Here is a 21,196-nt window from a genome sequence, read left to right on the forward strand (position 1 = left end):
ATCCAAGTTCAGTTGGGTCATTAAACAAACGTAGCACACACTGACATGGGACTCTTGGCTCCAGAATAACTCAACATCTTGGAAAGCTACATATGTTTCATATTAAATTTCACTTTATTCATATGCAGATATTTATATAGAGAGATGTATAGAATGTTGATACATAGTTATATGTGTATCATCACTTTGATCTTACAGCATGAGCTATATGGCTAAACATGTAAAACTCTACATTTGAGCTAAGGTCTATTTGCTTCATGTTCAGTATTTGTGTGCTAGCTAACATTACAGAAAATGAATACTAATATACTCAAGATTTGCTCCTGTTTTTTAATTCTCTTCTTGCTAATTTAAGCAAGAGGCTCTGTCTTATCCAAGAAATATTTCTGAGAAAATTAGGAAGTTTCACACCATTCTATTGATTCTATCTAAAGAACAAGTAATTCGCTTTTGACAGCAGAATTATACAAAGAAAATTCATATACTTGTATTCTTGTATTACACTTGTATTACTTGTATTCTTCTGTGACTAAGAGACTTGGATTTTTTTAAATTGGCAAGTGTTTGTGTGGCTTCAAATGATTTATATAGACCAGCCAAAATTACAGAGGTCAATAATAGACCTAGAGAATTTTGTATTACTTACTTTTGCTTCATTTTGAAAAAAAAAAAGCATCTTTCTGCATTTTAGTTCTGGTCCTTGCTGTAAATACAGAATCATGGTATTCAGGGTTAGAAATGTTATGAAGAATGTCCGTAAAGAAACAGGAAATTCCACTGTTTACATAAACTGAAACATCATTTTGTACTACTAAAAGCTCTAAATAAATAATCTGTCTCCATTTCACATCCCAAGACAGCCACAGGCATCTAAGTCTGAAAAGAGTGTCCTATTTCCTGCCCCTGTAGCACTGACGTTTCCTGAGGCTGGATTCTCTCAGTGCCAGCATTCAACTAATAAATTCACTCATCAACAAGTACTAGCTGAGCATCCTTTTTGAGGAAGAAACTGGGATGAGCACTATGAGATTTTTTTTTTTTTTTTTTTTTTACATAGGGCTTGATGACTTGCTCCTTAGGAAAACAGCAAAATGGTTCATTTAAATGATAGCATTTGTGACAACTAACTACTAAGGCTTCAAGACTAATATTTTAATATAACAGTGTAAATTATCTACTTTCAAAGTGATTCATTGATAAGTCACTTGTTTACTTATTTCAAGTAAACCTTTATTATAGAATCTGTGGGGAGATAGGAGATATAGTTCCTTCCAGACTAAATTGAGTCGATGATTTTCCTTTGCCCTGTAGGAAATCAGATGAACAGCTCCATATGGCCCCTAGGGTGGTCCTCATACTCATTCCAGTGTTTACTACTCTCTGAAAAACAAGAACTGGGATGATTTGACTCTTAAATTGAAAGAGGAGCAGCATCACTCTTCTTTTTTTATTAGTGTATATTAATTGAAGGTTCATTGTGATGCCTCCATACATAGATGTAATATACCTTGATCAACTTCTGCCATTGACCTTTTTTGGAAAATATACAATCTCATTTGTTGCATATATTTTTTAGATGAAATCAGGCGCATTCAGGGTGGTAAGGCCATAGACTGTATTTTTGTATAGAATATGTTTTAACAAAAATATTAACTTTATATTGTATAAATTTGCATAATAGGAAAATAATTTAAAATTTTCATATAACCTTCACAAACTTCCCAAAGTGCTAAAATCTTATTCAGTGTTTTTTTCCTGAACTTCAAAAAGTTATATAATGGACTACAAGTGTCCATCTAAGTGTGTTGTGCTTCTTGAATAGAATACTCCTTCCATTGTTCTCCCTCTTCCTGTCTGTTCCCTGACCCCAAAACTGACTGCTTTTTTTGGGGGGGGGGTCGGTCTTGGGGCTTGAACTCTGGGCTTGGGTACTATATCCCTCAGCTCTTCAGCTCAAGGCAAGCGCGTTTTGAGCCACAGAGCCAATTCCAGTTTTCTAGTGGTTTATTGGAGATAAGAGTCTCACGGATTTTCCTGCCCGGGCTGGCTTTGAACCATGATCCTCAGATCTCAGCCTCCAGAGTAGCTAGGATTACAGGCGTGAGCCACCGGCACCCAGCAACTTACTGCTTTTTTATCCATCTCTCCCCAGTTTTTACAGATTTTTAATTTTTAACATTTAATTGATATTTAAAGCTAAAGTGTGTACATTGGGGATATCAAATAATTTTCATTTTGTTAATTCTATACAATAATGGGGTTTGTTATGACATCTTCATACTTGCATGATATTTTTAAGTTTTTATGGGCATGCATTCGTTATACAAGTTTTTCTCTTTGCCCATTTATTTTTATGGTATATTTTTATTTTTGTATTTTATGGTAAAGATGTTGTATGGAGGGGTTACAGTTACATGAGTAAGGCAATGAGTGCATTACTTGTCGATGACTGTTACCCTTCCCTTTATACAGGAGTGTTTATTGTGAGATTTCCGTATATTCACACAACGTACCCCGTCCCTTCACGTCTTCTATCGCTCTCCCGTATTCAACCCTCCTTCTTGAAACAATTCAACCTATCACCTTACCCTCTCCATTTACCTCCATACTCCTCAGCCTCTCACCAAGAAAATCACCCTTTTACATTTCATGACATTTTTTAAGGTCTAGTTTCCATATATCAGCAAAACTGTTATTTTTATCTTTTTGATGTTGGCTTATGTCATTGAACATCGTAATCTAACTGAACTGAAGAGTTCTACCCATGCCCATTTCTCTGCAAAGGCATAACTTCATTCTTCTTTGTGGCTGAGTATTACTCCATTACTGCATCACCTTTTTTCTTTCAACTCTGTTCATTGGTTGATGACCACTAAAGCTGGTTCTGTATTTTGGCCGTTGTGAATAGTACTATTATAAACACAGATATACATCTATGTACTATGTTGTCTTACATTCCTTTGGCCCAGGAGAGCTACAGTAGAATGACCTGAGCATTTATACATGCCTCAGTTCTGTATTTACTTGACCACCATATATTTTTGAGTCACAATAATGCAGAAGTGAGTCCATCACATTAAATTGAAGATCCTTGGATATTCTGTGAAGTCAGTGCCTTCTTTCACCTGCTCTACACTGCCATGAAAAAAGCAATGTGTATGTATTTTTAAACCATTAACTTAGTAGGTAGGAACGTTTTTTAGTATAACATCTTATTTCTGGATAATTAGTACATATATCACAAAAGTGACTAGAAGTCTATATATAAACCTTGATGGATATCAGTGAAATTTTATGAGGCAAAACTGTTCTGACTTCCTCTGAGACTTACTTGGTTGTTTTAACTTAGCTTTTCTACTAAGAACACCAAGAAAGGACGAGACAGTAGAGAACAAGATTGTCTGTATCTCCATTTTTATCTGATTACTTCTGTATGTTTTCAAAAACACAGATACAAAAATTAGACCTTTTCCTTTGTCCTTGTCCTATGAGGGAAGATATAACATTTTCTTTTTACATGCCGAGACACACATTTTTTAATACATGTACATGCAAATATAACGTGCATTTTTTGGGAGGTCCAATCATGGGCCTGGGTGCTGTCCCTCAGCTCTTCAGCTCAAGGCTAGCACTCTACCACTTGAGCCACAGCGCCCCTTCCAGCTTTTTTCTTTTTGCTTATGTGGTGCTGAGGAATCGAACCCAGGGCCTCAGGCATGCAAGGCAAGTGCTCTACCACTGAGCCACCTTCCCAGCCCAATGCTTTATTATCTTAGTGATTACGATTTTAACTACTCAACACTTGTGCAAAGTTTAAGTAGACTACTCTGTATTAAAGAAAAAAATTCTTCATAGACGACAAAAATAAAGTAATGAAGTGGAAACATCTGGAGGAATTATGAAATTAAATTTTATATCCTTTCTGTGCAAAAAAAATCATAGAACTTTCAATTAGACTAGACTGATGGATTAATATTACAATTATTTTACTGACACACAAGAAGCATGCAGCTATTTGGGGCACACAGCTCAACCTCTGTTGACAATTTTATGTACTTTTCTAGTGCTTGCTCAGGCCAAGGTTGGGCTCCTTTTCAATCTTCCTGAATATCCTCCTCTACAGTCATTGCTAACTGAAAATCTGATGTCCCACATTTCAAAAGCATGTGCTTTTGAGTAGAAAATTTCTTTTTACATCTTTTTCTTTTTAATTAAAGAAACATAATACCTCTTCATTCTAGTTTGTAGATAGTTTGTACTTGATAATTAAATAAATAATAATTATACAAACCCAGGTAAAAAGAGCAGTGTACTGTTCAGGTATATATAACTTGAGTCTACGGAAGTTGGAAATGTTTCATCTTTCAATGTGCCAAGAGAAGAAGGCTCTCTCCCAATTCTGCTTTGTGATCTGAAGTATGTTACCAGTTTACTTTTCATGTAGTCATAGCATATGTGGAAGTTTTCAAATTGTGACAGCATCCAGAATTAAACATAATGCCTAAACAGTCCACATTTATTTCCCTTGCCTGGGAGGTAGCATACAGAACTCAAACTTACAGCTCCCACAGTCAGTACAAGAGGACCAAGAAGATATTTGGGGATTCTTGGCATTTGATAGAATTTGGTATTCCTGGCAAAACTTTACCCAAATCCAAAGGTATTCCTCAGAGTAGCTTAAGAGAAAAACATACCAAAGATTATTCTTTCCTCAGAATTTTAGAAACAAATTATGGTAGATTTCCTGTTTGAGAATTTCTCTTCTGTCTCTCTGAGTAGAAGAAAAAAGGAGAATTTGAAATTGGCTGATTTTCCTTTTTTAAAAAAAAAAGAGACCAAATGTTTTGATTGTATTTCCTTTATTTTTGTTGTTATTGTAGAGCTATACAGAGGGGCTATGGTTACGTGAGTCAGGTAATGAGCACAGTTCTTTTTGAACCATGGCTTCCCCTTTCCTAACTCTGTCCCAGTTTTTCTCTTCTGTCCCCACCCACAGATGTACAGTTCATTTTCCACATAGTATCTAGTGAGTTCCACTGATGGTCCTTCTTGTGCACTGGAAAAGATATACAGGTTTCCCCTGGCTCAGAGGGACTGAGGCAGCTGCTCAGCAGAGCATTGACTTTCCACAGGGGTCAACAAGTAAGATATTCCAAGACTGCTCTGGATGCTCCTTTTCTTCTTAAGCCCATTTCTTTCTAAAGCCTCCATTTCTGCATCTTTCTATTCCTCCTTGTTTCAAAAATTATGTTTTAATTATCTTTAAGTAGTTGCACAAAGGAGTTGCCATTCAACAAATCAGTTTATAAATATAGTGCATCTTGAAAAGGGTGACATCTTAATCATTGCCACCCTCTTCATCTCCTCACCCCTCCCGACTCAACTCCTGTTTCCTTGGTTTTATAGGCTATGCATTGGATATTATCATTCTATCTCCTTCCTCTCTTCATTCATCTACCACCTCCTCCAACCTCAGGACCTCTCCCCTCCCCCAACTTTCAAATGTCAATTTCCTGTTACTAATTATGTCGGATTATGTGTTTGTTTTTCTAAGGAATTATACCATTTGAATTATTATACACAAGCAATCACAAAGATATATACACACACAAAGATATATACACACACACATATATACACACACATATACATATATATATATATATGTGTACATATTTAAAGTTTCTGTTCTGCAACAACAAAGCTAACCACCTCATAATATATTATGAGATCAGATTGTGTTGATAAATAAATAATGTTCTCTTTAGAGAAAGAGGAATGTATCCTTATACCTTGAATTCTGAATCAGCTGTAGCTGTAGCAGAAAGGGCGAGTGCTTTGGAGACAAATCCCTCCTTCTCCATGCAACTGTCATGAAGACTTGTCTACTGTGAAGTCATAGGAAGTAGTTAAATCTCTATTACTAGAAAACTTTGACCGACCTGAAATAAAACATGAGAAGATACTTTACTGATTCTTGTTGGCAACAATTAAGTGTCCAAAGTGAATTCTCAACAATATTTAAGGTGAAACTGAGGGTCAGTGGCTCAAGCCTGTTATCCTAGGTACTTAGCAGGCTGAGATCTGAGGAGCCTGGGCAGGAAAGTCTGTGAGACTCTTTTTTTTCCAATTAACCATCAAAAAGCCAGAAGTGAAGCTGTGGCTCAAGTGGTAGAGTGCTACCCTTGGACAAAAAAGCTTACAAAAAATGTGAGACTCTGAGTTCAAGACTTAGGAATGGGATGTGTGTGTGTGTGTGTGTGTATACGCGTGCACATACACACACACACACACACACACACACACACACACAAATCTAGACTGGCACTGGTTGTTCACATCTGTAGTCCTAGCTACTCAGAGGCTGAGATCTGAGAATTGAAGTTCTGAGCCAGCCGGGTCAGGACACTCAATGAGATTATTATCTCCAGAGAGCTAATTTAAAATCCTGAAGTGGAGCTGTCCATCAAGTGGTAGAGCAATAATAGCCTTGAGCAAAAGAAGCTAAGGAATAGCACCCAAGATCAGCACCCCTTACTCCCAAAAATTCCAAAGTGAAAGTCACTTAAAAAAAGGAACTCCTGAAATCTTGTGTTTTATTCTTAATTGACTAATTTTCTTTTTCTTTTTTTCTTTCTTTTTTTGGGGGCAGGGGGGGGTTGGTCATGGGGCTTAAACTCGGCCTGGGCACTGACCCTCAGCTCTTCAGCTCAAGGCGAGCGTTCTGCCACTTGAACCATACCACTTCTGGTTTTCTGGTGGTTTATTAGCAATAAGAGCCTCATGGAGTTTCCTGCTCGGGCTGGCTTTGAACTGCAGTCCTCAGATATCAGTCTCCTGAGTAGCTAGGATTACAGGCATGAGCCACTGACGCCCAGTCTAATTCTATTTTTCTTAATAGATTAATTTTATTTTTTCAGGTAAAAATATCCTTCAATTCAGTACAGGTCACTGCAACTCTTCCTCAAGTCCACAATCTTGTACTCCCTATGTGCACTAGTTTGATGATTTCTAATTTCTGAAAATATTCTAGCTTTCTTCATGAGATGAAAAGCAGCTAATATCTGGAAAGCCAGTTAAAATTAGTAACTTCTATACATGAAGGCTTTCAGAGTGGAAATGTGGCTGACTTTCAGTGAGGAGCATACAGAGCAGTTGAGGATACACCTAGAGACTGTACATGCACAACCTTTGTTCTCTGCCAGACATTTGTGGTTTTAGAGCGAAACTTAACCCACTGCATGATTCAAGTCAAACTGGCTTTCCATGAACACCCTTCACTGTGTGTCCTTGCAGGAACCACCTGGCTTGAATCTTAAAGTAGATCGCAGTATTTTAATATAAGTTCCTAGAGAATCACACTGCAGGGTGGGCCTGCATCAAGGAAGAGAACATCAAATTCCACAGACATTTGGCCTTCATAAAGAAAACTTTAAAAATACTTTCCATTTTAAAATGATTTCATTCTCATTAAATATGCTTACTTTGATATACAGTAGATACTCAAGAAATAAGTATTGAGTGAATAAATGCATGAATGAACTAATAGCTACTAATAACTAGGGTGGAAAAACAAAAATAGAAGCCTGGTACTTAAAAAAACAAAAGTAGTTACTGACCCAAAATAACACACCAAGGAGCTGGAGCAGACTAAATGGCCAAAGCAAGACTGTAATGCCTGTCCATGCTTGGAGTAGGGCAGCTACGTACTAAGGTATCTCAGGAAGGAGACCCAGTGGACTGGCCTGGCCAGGGGAAGTTTCCGAGGGAGGTGAAGAAGAGAACTAGCCAGTGGGACAAGTAACGAAGTAAGTGGCTGCAGCTTGCTGACTTTACCAAGGGTTTTCAAGTCAACATGCCAGTTGATGAGTAAATGCATCCTGATGTATTTCACCCTTTTTAAACATCCTCCTCCATGTCTCCCAACCCTGCCCATCCCCTTAGTTTGCCTAGCTACATTGTCACATAGGCACATTTGCTCATCCTTCCTGTCTCCATCTGTGTCCCCCCACCCCTACTTGAAAACCTCCACACAGCCTTCTGGTGTTCATTTTGTTAAATTCTGTTTTAAATGTAGTGAGTTCTGTCCTATAGAAGATCTTAAACGTTGTATGATTTAGTCCATTTTCATACTTTTGCTAACATTGTTTATATCTGCTATCTTTACTGTTGCTTTCAGTTTAACCTGTTATGATTTTATTTTATTTTTGCTTTACATTAAGTACTTAATATTTAAATTATTTCTCATGTCCCTCAATGTGTTATTTTCTAATTGTCCTAGTAATTATAATATGAATTCTTAACTATACTACCTCCTAAAAAAATAGGTCTAGGAGCATAACTCGGTGGCAAAATGCTTGCTTAAAATGTACAAGACACCGAGTTCAATTCCCAGAACTGCTGAAGGAAAAAAAAGGGCCTCTGTCCCATATCCATAAACATAGAAAGTTCCAGAACAAATGCTGTGCAAATGTACATTTCCCCTTCCTCTAATAATTAAAAAACTAGAAAATATTACATTTACCTCCTGAATCTAATTTTCTGCTGTGTTTTAGTTCTCTGTGTATATAACATCATATAAAACATTACCATTATCTGATATAACCAATATTAATTACATTTACTTACATGCTGAACCTACTCTGTGTTCCTTATTCCATTTTTCTTCTCAAAGAGCTCTGATTATTTGTTTAATTCGGGTTTCATATTGCAAAAATTTACTTTTGCATATGAAAATATTTTATTATCTTTAGTTGTATAGAGTTGACATTCAACGGAGCAGTTTATGAGTACAATGCATCAGTATCACCCCTTCCATCATTCTTTTCCAGCCTTCCCAACTCTACCCCATCCCTCCATTTTCTTAACTTTTTAATGCATGCATGGAATTTTATGACTGCAGTCTCCCTCCTCTCTTCATTTGTCTGCCCTCTTCCCCTCAATCCCATAACCCCTTTGTATGTCCATTTCCTGGTGTTTATTTTGTTAGACAGTGAGTTTACATTTATAAGGAATTTCGCCTTTTTTGTTCACTCCTGAATCAGTTAATGCACTTAATGTGCACTTGAATACCACCCCAAAGTGTTTACTAATATTTAAAGTTCATTCCAGGTTCCACAAATGAGAGAAAACAACGCAGCGTTTGTCTCTCTGGCCTGACTTATTTCACTTAACGTGATTTTTTTTCTAGGTCATTCTCTTTGTAAAATTCCACTGTGCATATATACCATATTCCTTTGATCCATTCATCTATTGAAAGGCATCAGGGCTGATTCAGTACCATGGCTGTGGTGAATAGTGCTGTGATGGCCTTCCTGTATCCTAATTTATAATCTTTTGAATAAATGCCCAATGGTAGAATTGCTGGGTCATAGGGTTGTTCTATGTTTAGTTTTATAAAATAGAGCTTCTGTACTGCTTTCCAGAGTGGTTGAACAAGTTTACATTCCCACTAGCATCGAGGTGGGGCCCAAGAATGGGAACACTCCTTGGCCAGTAGTGGTAGTGCTCATTGGTATAACCACATATGAAGATGATCTTAGAGAACTAATTGATACCATAGCTATGATCTATCAATTCCATTTCTTAGTATGTACATGAGTATATTCAATATCTTGATCAACATAGCATATATAGAAAGTGACACATTATTTATAAAAATTAAAAATCATTGAGTTCCTAATATTCCTGTGACAGAGAAACAAAAATATATTTAAGTCCCAAAATCTTAACTGAAACAATTAAATTGCAAACTTGTATCTCTGGTGAAAAATGCTAACAGAAATTGTGCGTGTACATGTGTGTTAGGTGTGCATATGTGCATATTTTTGAGAGAGAGTGTGTGTATATGTGTCTGGAATGTGTCCTGGAAGCACATTAACCATAAGCTGTGGATTATAGTTTATCCTCACATGTAAACTCACGTTGAAAGTGGTAGAGGAGTATAGAGCTTCTATCTTGGATTACTTGAAAATTTTGCATTGATAATTAATTTATATTTTATGTGTGATTAAAAGTAAAATTTGAAGCATTGTAATTTTCTTATCAAAGTCAATCATACTTGAGTAGTTCAAATCTTCCTTGAACCAGCACTAATAATAAATGAAGTAGCAAGATTAATAACTGTAAAAGACAAGTATAACATTCTTGAAGTTCAATATCATTTTTCCAGATATTATAGAATACAATTAAGTTGGCTACTTTCTTTATTTTGCAAAATTCAGCATGATGATCTCTTGAAAATAGCACCTAATTACAAATCGGTAACGAGAGAGACTGACTTACTTTGCCTAAAAAGTAAAAATTACTAAAAATGATGCTGCCATCTTCATATTAATGATGAAGTACATTCTCTTACCTTTTCAGATATACTTAGGTACATGGACAATATAATGCGCATTCAGGTATAAAGTTGATGCTTAAATGTAAGCACACATTGTGAAATCACTATCAGAAACTAAGGTAGCCTTGCCTCACATCGATCCCATTTTCTTTGTTTTTCCTTTTCTTCTTTTTCCTGTGCTTTGTCTCCTGTCTCCTCTGTCTGTCCTCTGTCCTTTCTCTCCCTCTCTCTCCCTCCCCCTTTCTAATTTCCTTGTTTCTTTTTATAGTAAGAACACTTAAAAATGTATTCTATCTGCACATTTCAAGCATAGAATACAAAGTTAATGTATAGTCTCTATGCTTGTTACATTTGTATATGAAGGAATGCCCCTTCCCTCCCCCAAAAGGTCTGTGTGTCCATGATTTGGTCCCCAGCTGGTAACCCCAAGGAGGGTGATTAGACCTCGGATCTTAACCTCATCCATGTAATGGATTGACCCGTTGGTGAGTTTATAGCTGACTGGGTTGTCAGGAAGTAGGACCTATATGGAGGAAGTAGGACAGAGTCTTTCAAGGGTATAACCTGACCTCTGTCTTTCTTCCCCTCCCTCTCTCCTTCTCTCTCTCACTTCCTCTCTCCCTTAGTTCCTCTTCCTTCTGGAGAGCAGAAAGCTAGCATCTGATGTTATGCCTCACCCCAGACCTAAAGCTGATAAACACAGTGCTTTACAACCAATATTTTGCAAGCATGATATCACTTAAGGCTCATAAAACTTGAAAGTAATTTATTAAAATGAAAACAAAAGTAGACACTGGGAATCAGTCATTGATGAAAGCCTGAAAATAAGAAAAACCACACTAATTGTGGCATTGTAGCACAATGGCAAAAACAAACTGACAATGCCATTCAAGTATGGGACATCATAAAGTCAGATGGTAGGGGAGAGAAATCTTCCTTTTGTTGAAATTGGTAGTTAGAACCCAAAGTTGTGTCCAAAGTGTCATGCTACCAAGTACCCCACATTATTGAAGGAAGTGCGTGCAAATGGGGCTCACAGGCTATGCCACCGCAGCCTTGCTCTGTGAACCCAGCCCTAATCTGCATTAGCAGAAGAAGTCAGCAGGAGAAGAGTAATCCGTCCCTGGAAGTGAGAAGGGAACTTGGAGGTGGAACACTGGGCTTTTCTTTTCTCATTCCATTCTCCGAAAAGGAAAGTGCTCCCCTGCTGACAGAGTTGCACATGGGTTTAGGCACCAGACTGGCTTCCGTGTGTGCTTATACACTTTCTTAGACCCAGAACTGCTGATGAGCTCCTCCTGCCTCCTGGAGAAGAGAGCAGGGAAACTCTGAGAGGGCCGAGTGTAACACATACGTGAGCGGAGCGTGAATCCCCACATCCACTGGCACAGGTGCAGGTTCCTCTGCTTCACATAGCTACCACAGAGGTCTTAAACAGGTGATCGTTCAGGGAGGACATAATTGTAACAAAATCTTTCAGTAACAAGTAAAAACTAAGGGAAGGGATAAAAAAGATAAATCTGCACATTTTCAGCAGCATTCACTAACACATCAGGCTTGACCAAGAGAAGCAAGTGCCTCTCTTATTACTGTTTCATGCTATGTGAAAGAACGTGTAATTGCCAAAATGTTCTAAAAACGAACATTTTATATTTATGAGAAAAACAAATGAAGTTTTACCTGTGTTAAGAGTAATACATTACTATTTCCTTTCCTTTTCTGGTGATCTAATTTTGTTTTTTTGCATGGTTGTCTCAAGCCAGCATTCCAAGAAGGCAAGAAAAGAAGTCTGCAAAAGAGACTTGACATCATACCACTAGACGTGGTGTGACATCATTTCGGACTCATCCCATTGACTAAATTACATCCCATACTCAAAGACTAGGGAATAGATTCCATCTGTAACAAGAATGGCTCAATTGCATAGCATAGGACATGTATCTACCATGGATGCCAAAACTAGTTACCTACAACTAAGGTGAGCTAATTGTGTCTCTAAGAAAGACACAAAATAGAGAACAAACATGGATCTCCATAGTTTTGTTTTTCTTCTTGTAGTCTATTTCTACTCACCAGTGGTAACTGTTACCTATTGGATATAGGAAATGCTTCAATATTTCTCTAGAGTTCATAAGGACACATTCATTGGCAGAGGTCTCCATGTATAAACCATACTTTGTTGTAGTTGGCTTGAGTACGTGAAGGAAGTAAAATGCATGCCCAGCAAAACTTTGAGAAAATGCATTTCATATTTCATATGAAAAGAATCTAGATAATCTATGATTAGAAGCATGGCTTAATTTTTTTACTTGGAAGCTCAGATAGCAATCAACCATAAAATGTGTAATATATTATAGGTTAAATGGGCCATTCAACAGCCTCTATTTTAAGTCAGATTTAAAGTTGGTGTTGTTATGGCTACTTCTTGAGTCATTGCAGGGGTGGTTGCTTTTTCTAACTAGTTGGGATCTAATGTAACCTTAATTCTCCTAATGTGGAAGTAAATACTACCTGATGTATAGAATATTAAGGTAGTCAATTTACAAAATAAGTAAAAAGGCAGATCTGATCTGTTTTGAAATGACTATTATAACTCTACATTATCACATTGTGAATCAAATACAAAACTGTCAACAGCATTTAGATTTGTCAGTGAATGCTAAAGGCAGAATTCATAACCCTGGCAATTTATCTCACTTGCAGCTTCTCTTATATTTTAAGTAGATCAAATCTAAGAGCAAGAGCCTGAAAGAAATGTGTTGTTTATATTTAACAGAGCTCAATATAAGTAAAAGTCTGTTCTTAGAAAGTGGGTTTATTTTGGAAAAAAATAATTTAAGAACCTGATATATACATTTAGAACAGTGTTGAATATGGCTCCAGAACGAGAATATATGCCCACTAAAATTCTGAAATGGGTGGAAAGATTTGAAATAATTGCTTGCAGGAGTATAACATTTATCGTTTTGGAATTGGCACAAGTGCTTGTGAGCAAAACTAAACTATTCATGGATTTAGAAAGATTTAGTATTGTCCTAGTTAGTATCATCTTCAGAATACATAATTACCATTGACTGTGAGTATTTATTAGAAATAGGATGAATGCAGTATCTTTTCATGACCAAATAATGGAAAAATTAATTTATCCATGTCATTATGAAACCATAGTTTAGACCCCAGACTCAGACCCTCCCAGAGTGCAACAAGTTGGCCCTTGCCACAATCCTCTGTCTGCCAGACATGCAGAGGGCTGAGAAAGGAGCTTTACTGAATGGCACAGTTACCTCTGGGTCAAGGTGCAGTGATCAGCCCATCTCCAATTACCCAGGTAGGGATATGAGCGCTATAGGTTTAAATAAACACAGACCTGGAGACTGGAGCAGAAGAATATGTATAATTGTTAAATAGCCCTTGGCAAAGTATGGCTTGGCTGATCATTGTTTCAATCCTCATTCTGGGAAGGTTCTGGAGAATTGGTTATCACTGTCATCACTCATCACTGGTCACTGGTTAAGTTAAACAAGTCCTCGTTGCCTGGTGGGTGGTCTCTACTAGGCAGGCTCTCTTGTTCCTTAGGAGTAGTTTTAAATCTCTTGTCATAAAGATGATTACTGTGGTCCTGTCAGTCCTAGATTCCAACATGATTAGAAAAACAGTTGCAGAGAACTGTAGCTTAGGGCAGAGACACATGCAGAAATCGTGGGCTCATTTAATCATTGATACTTTTTAACAAAAGCAGCTTGCAGGAACCTCTTAAAACCAACACATTGTCAGTAAGGATATAAATTAAATAGTCTCACAGTGTCCAAGTTAGCTTGTAGCAATATTACCTGGTTCTAATTTCTTTTTTAAAATTGTTAATACAGAGGTGATGTATAGAGGGGTTACAGTTACACAAGTCAGATAATGATTTTTCTTTCCGGACAGTGTCACCCATTTCCCTGATCTCTCCCAGCTTTTTCCTCCTGTCCTCATCAACAAGTTGTATAGTTCATTTTCAAAATAGTTGTCTATGGGCTGGGAAGGTGGCTCAGTGGTAGAGTGCTTGCCTTGCATGCCTGAGGCCCTGGGTTTGATTCCTCAGCACCACATAAGCAAAAAAAAATAAAAAAAAATAGTTGTCTATATTTGTTCATCTTTGTTCCTCTGCTGCTGTGCCCCCCTTTCCTTCCCAAAGATAAATAAACAAGACAGAAAAGAAAAATATCAATGAAGAAAAAAACTCCTATTTCCATATCCTAGAGTTCCTTTGTATAAATACTATTTTACATGATCAGATGCACATAGACATTGTTTCTTTGTGTTGCTCTCCAAAGAGTATTCTCTTTGGTCTCACTGTGTGTGAGTGCCTAGAGTTCTGTATAAATTATCATGTCCCAGTGTATAATTTATCATGTCCCAGTGTATAATTTATCATGTGCCAGTGTATTTTAGACCTAACTTTCACCTATATGAGTAAACACAAGCCATTTGTGTCTCTGAGGTTGGCTTACCTAATTTTACATGATTTGTTCTAGGTCTGTACAAACCCCTACAAATGACAAAATATTATTCTTTCTAGTGGATGTGTTATTCTATTGAGTGGTTCTGATTTCTTTATGAAACAAATGTTTATTGAGAACTTGCTTAGTGTGACTTAGAGGAATTCTTCATATGCTGTTTCAGCTTAAGTTGTGATGGATAGCATTTGATGACTGCTATGTTAAGAGGTGTTCAGAGTCAAGAATAAGACCAAGTCATAGATAATGGGGAATCCTAGACTAAAGGAAACTAAAAGATTTCTTTACTGAATAAACATCATTATCTTTCAGAGGACACTCTAAGGTGGGGATTATGGGTATATGAAATTTCCCAAATGCAAAGGGCAATGTACCCCTTACTCTGTAGTCTAGTAACATTTATCAACATAGTAATGATCCTTACAGTGCATGAAAGCTGTTCATGAGAAGCCATATCTTGCAATTGACTGTTCTTACATTGCATGCCAGTGATACTGTTTTTCTCAGAAACAATATTATATTTGTCTTGGACTAAAACATAGATTTTTTTTCCTACTTCAAATAGATTTTATTTCCTTAAATATGATTTTTCAGTCCAAGAAGTATATTTTTAAGATTATCCTATCTACAGATCTTTAGATGAATAACTAGATAATTACCATTAATTGGCTTGTTCTGTTTAATACAACATATATTGTTCAAAATTGTCAATTGGCCGGACGCCAGTGGCTCATGCCTGTAATTGTAGCTACTCAGGAGGCTGAGATCTGAGGATCATGGTTCAAAGCCAGCCTGGTCAGAAAAGTCCGTGAGACTCTTTATCTCCAATAAACCACTCAGAAAACTGGAAGTGGCCCAGTGGCTCAAGTGGTAGAGTGCTGGCCTTGAGCTGAAGAGCTGAGAGACAGCACCCAGGCCCAGAGTTCAAGCCCCATGACTGACCAAAAAAAAAAAAAGTCAGTCGGCTACAGAAACTATTTAATTAAAGCTCAATTGCATCCTCAAGAGAAAATTCTTATCACATGGCATTAATAATTACTGTAAGTGCATATGTATAATAAATATATCTAATGGGGCTGGGAAGGTGGCTCACTGATAAGAGCGCTTGCCTTACATGCATGAGGCCCTGAGTTCGATTCCTCAGCACCACATAAGCAAAGAGAAAAAAGCCAGAAATGGTGCTGTGCCTCAAGTGGTAGAGTGCTAGCCTTGAGCTGAAGAGCTGAGGGACAGCACCCAAGCCCACACAGTTCAGGCCCCATGACTGGACCCTAAATAAATAAATAAATAAATATAAATATATCTAACATATAGATTGTAATTTATAATATCTATATGTGTAAGAAAGTCTGTTTGTAGATTTATGTTTAATAGTTACATATCTATACCTATATACACACACATATATGAGACAGCCTTTGCCTGTTATTTTTATTTTTATTGACATTATAGTCTATGCCATAAAGTGATAAAAATCATCTAATTATTTTATTATTAATTCATGTGAAGCACATGTAATTGAGAAGCAAGAGTATTTTTATTGCAGGTTAAGGACAGTATTTCAAGATGATTTTATTAAGCCATTTCTGGAGACTTTCTCAGGTAAACAAGATAAGACGTCAGAAATCAATTCGAATTCCTTTTTTTTTTTTTTTTTTTAACATTTTCAGTGCAATTAAAAAATCATACTGTGAGCCAGGTACAAGTGGCGCTCGGCTGTAATCCTAGCTACTCAGGAGGCTGAGATCTGAGGATTGCAGTGCAGTGAATAAGTTAACAGAATGCTAGACGTGGAGCTCAAGTGATTGAGTGCTAGACTTGAGGAGAAAAAAAAAAATAAGAAGGTCAGGGAGACTGCCCAGGCCCTAAGATCAAGCCCTAGGACCAGAACAGATTTTTGTTTGTTTGTTTGTTTTACAATATGGTAAACTATCTTGAAATACAGTTTTACCACATATATTAAAACTGCTATTTTTCTAAATAAAGTTAGACACAGGGTTTAAAGTTACTTTGTTATTATCTAAGGGTATTTAATGGGTGAAAAATGACTTCCTACGAAACAAATAAACTTTGATTTGTAACTGAGGAGAATGTAAAGAAACTGACACTTTAAAGTAGGTAAGTCCCTAATGACACAGTATGGATGCTCCTAATTGACTGGGATTTTGCTGAAAAAAGAAAAAAGTTCCTTCAATCTAGTCAAACATGGTGAGCTACAAGTGAACTCCTATAGTAACTACAAGTGAAACTATACTATATCCATACCAACATGAAACCTAGAACACACATAATTTATAAGAGTAACCTTCAAAATTGTTAGACCTTCCTTACAAAGAAATGACCAGTGAGAGACTTATTAGCTTAAGGATAAGTAGGTTCAAGATGAATATTCTCTTACACACATCAGTCAGATATGAGGAGTTTACTAGAACAGCACCGTAGTTGAGACAAATGAGCTTTGCCATTTCTGATACTAACTTTCTTGCATTTCAGTTTTCACAGTACAACACAGGCAAGTAGGCATTTGCCAAGTATCCCTCAGAGTCCTTATAATAAAATAATTTCTCTTTTTTAATTGAAAAAAAATATTACCTGTGGAATGAGGAGAGCTCTCTGATAATGTGGGAGAAAACAAATGGACCTGTATGAATTATTTGTGCTCCTTAATTTATATGATCATTTCCTGATATCCAAATTCATCATTGTTTTCAGAGAGCAGTGTAGTTGCTGACTGTTTGGTAAGATCTGCTCTTCCTCAATTATAATACTCCGAAATGTTTTCTGGATAGCAGCTTCAAATCAGGATGTAGAGCTGCTGGGATCTTACAGTGGAGAAGAAAGAACTAATAAAATACTAACCTCACCATCTACTTTTTCTTCTGGAATTCTTAGAATTGAAAACTGTTCTGTAAATGAACATTTACAAATACTGTGTTTTTGGAAGCTGAAATATTAATGTGGCTTGTAATGATGTTAGATTACTTTAAAATTGTAAGATAAACTTTTTGGGAAGAGTACTAATAATGATAAGGAAACCCTTTCAGGGATGGTAAAGCACCCCTGGAATCCCCACACGTGGGAGTCTGAGGCAAGGAGGGTGGATCACCGGTTTCAGGCCAGTCTGGGCTTTAGAATGGGACCCAGTTTTAAAAGAACTACAGTTAAAAAAAAAAACTTAGGCTAATCCTAGTAGATTGAGTTCAGTGAAGTTACAAAATAGTATTTATTCCTCATCGTGTTCTTAAAATTGACACCGTGGCTGATATTTAGAAGTCATATTGAGTAAATTTTGATTGAAATGATTTTATCTTTTCAGAGCACTGCCATTATTCAAAATGTGTGTTGTCAGCAATAAGTGTGCTTTTGGTTAATAAGAAAATGGATGTGACACATTAAACATAGCTCATCTGCAAAGTGAGTTTTTTTCATAATTCTGCCTTTCTAAATCCTAAGCATTCAAAACTGACAAATTTTTGATTTGCCAAAAATTGTTCTATCCCATTTTATCTATACCATTATAGTCTCATTTTAAATGTTATATGTAAATCAGTAACATGTTTACTGATTTTTAATTAACAATGTATCTTTTAAACTGCAGCAGTTCTACATGTTATGACTCGTAGATTCAGTTAGAGAGTTAACAACACTGTCTCCTGTTGTTTCATAATGCAGATATAAAAGCACAACACTAGTCTTAAAGGAGGAAAATAAAGCAATGTATAGGAACATTCTTGTAGTTGGCAAAATGTATTCCTGTGAGATATTTTGGACACATACATTAAATTTGACCGTTCTATTGCCATATTTTTACTTTTTATTCAGTATATGTTTTGACAAATGTGGAGCATAAAATACATTTTCTGGTTTTTTTCAGAAGATGAAAACCAATTGAATAGTATTTCAAAACTCTACCACGCCTGTATATCTGGCTTACATTTTTACAGGTAGCTGGAGGGCATTTAACCCTGACATTTCATTTATCCAGAAAATCATCATGATACATTGACCAGCACTACATAGAATGCCCGTTTTTCTTTTCAAAAGTGCAATCTGATTAGTCATTTTGTCCACCCAAGACCACTGCTGGGGAAGGCTCACATGTCAAGTGGGAGGCAGCTATGATACAGCAACCTTTCAGAGTGGTATAGTTAAATTCTAACAGCAGTTGCAGCTAGGTTGCTTACTGGTCCTGTTGGCTCAGATTTGTCACTAACAGAGGGATTAAGAAGGGTCTTCTGAATGGACTGTACATTCCGTCGATGTCCTCTGGCTGTAGGACATCTGCGGAAGATGTAGATGCATATGGTCAGACAGGACAGTGAGGTTTTCAGGGATGGGCATGGTGCCTCATTTCCATTCTGGTATCAGAATCAGTCTGAGAATGGATAGAAAGAATGTCAGAAGTCCAAATTATCTCAAAACAAAAGCTACAGCGCTGGTAGAGAAGTCTGGATATGGTAGAGAAGTCTGGGCACAGCAGACTTTCACTATTTACATAGAAATATTTATAGTTAATTGCTCACTTTCCCTTCTCCTCCTGAGTCTTAAAATCTGCCTGTGTGTTTTCATCTCTGTCCGTAGTGGAGCAGTCCCATTCTGAATGGTAGCATCCAGTCCTCACCTTTGGGCCAAGCCTTCCATATTAATAATTGAGGTATTAGAAGAGATCATTACACTAACAGATTTTACACATTGAAAAACAGAATGACAGAAATTCATCTACCAGAAGTACAGTTCATATTCTCATATCTGAGGAAAGTTAAGTGATATGTAACTTATTTTTAATTTTTAAAAATTGCATTAATTATGCTCATTTGGGCTGCACGTATACTAAGATCAGAATGATACAGAAAAGATAATCATGGTCCCTGTGCAGGATGACATGCAGATTCATGAAGTGTTCCATTTTAATTGCATTAGTTGAGACTGGAGTGGTGGCTTAAGCCTGTAATCCTAGTTCTTGGGAGCTGGAGATCAGGGAATCAAGGTTCAGGACTTGCTGGGACTCAATCTCATGCAGTATCTGGGCATGGTGGCACATTCTTGTCATCCTCAGTGACCTGAGACAGCACCGTGAGAGGATTGTTCCCCAGCCGAGGCATAAAATGACACTTACCCTCAAAACTTACCAAAGTAAAAAGGGCTGGAGGCATGACTCAAGCAAGCAGTCTCCTTGCTTGATATTATTACGCCAATTTTAATGAATTTTAATTCTCTTCTCACTTTCATGGACTAAAGTAATCCAAACTCTTCAGCCTATAATTTCAACACTGTAATCTGGACCCCAAAATTCTGCTATGTGTTTAACTTGAGTAAGCAGTATAATGTGAAAATCTGATTGGATTATATAAAGAAGGAATCTATTAAGTAGTCTGATTTATCCATTCCATAATATATGAATATTTTAAAATATCATTTAATACCATAAATAATAGAGTTTGGGTTTTTTTTGGTCCAGTCGTGGGGCCTGAACTCTGGGCCTGGGCGCTGTCCCTCAGCTCTTCAGCTCAAGGCTAGCACTCTACCACTTGAGCCACAGCGCCACTTCCAGCTTTTTTCTTTTTGCTTATGTGGTGCTGAGGAATCAAACTCAGGGCCTCATGCATGCAAGGCAAGTGCTCTACCACTGAGCCACCTTCCCAGCCCCCAATAATAGAGGTTTTTTTTGTATTACTGAGGTTTGAATTCAGTGCCTTCAGTTACTAAGCACTATAACACCAAATTATACTTGACATGTGCCAACAGGTCAGACCATAAAAGGAGTTTTGTACTGAGGTTTGCACACAAAAATTAGTCACCCAGGACAGGTTAAGAAATTTTACCAATTAAAATCTTTAGTGATTCCTAGTATTTCTAAACTGGCAGGATATGTGTTTTCTTTTTAATTAAAAAGACAGAGTCATTTGTATGACACACTTTAGAACATCCTACAATGTGGTCCCTGACTTTGGATGACTATTTGCAGATTTAATTTAGATTATTGCCATTTTACAAATGGAAGGAAAGCAAACAGCTAACAGGACGAGTCAAGGGATTTGAGCTGATTGGGACTAGTAACTCAGCAGCAGAATTGAGCTCAGGTTTTCTGTTGTGAACTCTAGGAATTTAATGAATGGAACACTGAAGTTTTTTGGCCCAAAGTTTCAGACCAGAACTGTGTTATTGAATTTGGCGTCAAATAAAATTCATGCCAATCAAGTAGGAACTACTAGTTACTCAAAAATAACATTGGGGCATAATTTCCTCTGACTTTGATGTTGCTCCTGATTCCATATCTGATGTTTGGATAATGATAAAATATTGAAGTGCAAATCTATGTAGAAGAATAATCATTATGTGTGGGAACAGAATGAAT

At 36.9% G+C, this 21,196-nt stretch overlaps 1 non-coding gene across 1 annotated transcript; it reads left to right on the forward strand.

Moving 5' to 3' along the window:
- Positions 1 to 19,649: 19,649 nt before the first annotated feature.
- Positions 19,650 to 19,753, forward strand: LOC122102010. The gene has a single exon (XR_006146443.1). It is a non-coding gene; the product is annotated as a U6 spliceosomal RNA (small nuclear RNA).
- The last annotated feature ends 1,443 nt before the right edge of the window (positions 19,754 to 21,196 follow it).

Source organism: Dipodomys spectabilis, unplaced genomic scaffold, assembly GCF_019054845.1.
Source record: "Dipodomys spectabilis isolate Male_0828 unplaced genomic scaffold, ASM1905484v1 ptg000714l, whole genome shotgun sequence".
Classification (NCBI taxonomy): domain Eukaryota; kingdom Metazoa; phylum Chordata; class Mammalia; order Rodentia; family Heteromyidae; genus Dipodomys; species Dipodomys spectabilis.